The sequence below is a fragment of the Octodon degus genome, unplaced genomic scaffold, assembly GCF_000260255.1.
Source record: "Octodon degus isolate 3935 unplaced genomic scaffold, OctDeg1.0 scaffold00092, whole genome shotgun sequence".
Lineage (NCBI taxonomy): Eukaryota > Metazoa > Chordata > Mammalia > Rodentia > Octodontidae > Octodon > Octodon degus.
The window spans coordinates 4,490,868-4,492,734 of record NW_004524668.1 but is presented as its reverse complement, the minus strand read 5'-3'; the positions used below and the strand labels follow the sequence as shown (position 1 = coordinate 4,492,734).

General features: G+C 42.5%; 1 protein-coding gene across 2 annotated transcripts in view; it reads right to left on the bottom strand.

Annotated features, from left to right (window-relative positions):
• Ece1 (endothelin converting enzyme 1) overlaps window positions 1-1,867 on the bottom strand; it is a 102,007-nt gene that overhangs the window by 7,974 nt on the left and 92,166 nt on the right. The window lies entirely within an intron of this gene.

The following is a 1,867-nucleotide window of genomic DNA, read 5'->3' as shown; positions in this document are numbered from 1 at the left end:
TTATTTATTTATTTTTTTTTAAATTTTATTTTATGTATGTATGTATGTGTGTGTGGCCAGCTCAGCCCACCAGAGGGCAGGGCTGGCTGGCATGTGGTGCTGGGGGATTGAACCGCGGTGCCTGTGCTTTGCTAAGCTTGTTCTAAGTAGGTGCTTTACACCACTGAGCCATCTCACCAGCCTCTACAAAATAGTTTAGATATACAGCTTCTTTCTCTTAATTTAGTGAGAAGAAAGATTTGTACTAAAACAATGGCTCTTTTCTTTTTCTTTTTCTTTTTTTTTTTGGCAGAACCAGGGATTGAACTCAGGCCCCTGTGCTTGCCAGGGATGTGCTTATTCTACTGAGCCATCTCCCCAGCCCCATAATGGTTCTTATCATTAAATTTTGTTTAGAAAATATTTTTCATAAAAAGTGATATAATCCACATAAACAACAACAACAACAAAAAGCTTTATGGAATTCTTTTTTGTTTGTTTTGAGGCAGGCTCTTGTTATACAGTTCAGGCTGGTCATGAACTCACTGTGTACCCAAATGGGCCTCGAACTCATGGCCAGTGATCCTCCTGCCTCAGGCTCCTGAGTACTGGGAATATAAGAGTGTGCTACTGCCTGGCTTCAATTTTTTAAGCTTATAGAAGGATAGATGATAAAGTTCAAAACTAACAGCATAATGTAATGATGTATTTGGCATTTCAGTTATTTTCCTGGTGCAGAGAGAAATGGGAGCAAGCCAAAAGGACATTTTATCCAGGAGCACTCTCAACTAATCACTGTTGCATCCAGGTAATCCCTACAGAGAATGCCCCAAAGAACATAAAGATATTGAGAAATGTGCCGGGTGTGGCAGCACACACCTGTGGTCGGAGCTACTTGGCTGAGGCAAGAAGCCTGTTTAAACCCAAGAGTTCAAGGTCAGCTGGGCAACTTAGTGAGAGCTCATCTCAAAAAACAAAAGGGCCAGGAAGATGGCTCAGTAGAATAAACGCTTGCCTGGCAAGCGCAAGGGCCTGAGTTCAATCCCTGGTTCCGCCAAAAAACCCCAACCAAAACAAAAATACTGAGAAACTTGCAACATTCTATTTACATTATAGATAACTATGGACAGGGCCAGCCAAATAGCTCAGTGGATTAAAGCACCTGCAAGCAGGCCCAGGGCTGGGGGTTTGATCCCTGGGCCTGCCATGCCGGCCCCACCCCTGGGGTGCACTGAGATGGCAATTGAGACTGGATGCGGTAGCACGTGCCTGTAATCCCAGGACCTGGGAGGCTGTAAACAGGAGAATCATTATGAGTTCGATCTAGTAGTAAGACCCTGAACACCCTATAGACCCTTTCCTAAAATACAGAAAAACAAACAAACAAAAAAACTATAGACACATAATGGGTAAAGGAAAAACAAACAAGTCCTTACTTTTTGACGTAAGGTCTTGCTGTATAGTTGAAGCTGATTTCTTTTTTTTTTTTTTAAAGGCAGAAGGATTTTTTATTTTTTATTTTTTTTGCTCCGAATGCCTTCAGGGCAGGTTTGTCTGGCTTGAGTTGTGGGGATTGAAGCACAGCAACCTCAGCCTGACTGCTTTGTTGAAGCAGCCACTTAAAGAACTGAGCTAAGGGGCAGGCCCCCTGAAGCTGATTTCAAGCTTACAGGGTCAAGCAATCCTTACTCAACTCCAGAATTGCCAGGGTTACTGTACCCATGAGAAGGCAGAATTTATTTATTTATTTTTTGGGGGGTGGGGACTGAGAGTTGAATTCAAGACCTTGCGTGTGCCAGGAATTCACTTATCCTACTGAGCTATCTCCCCAGCCTCCAAGAAGGCAGAATTTAAATGAAAAAGTTTAGGCTAAAATTTTTTTTTTTTA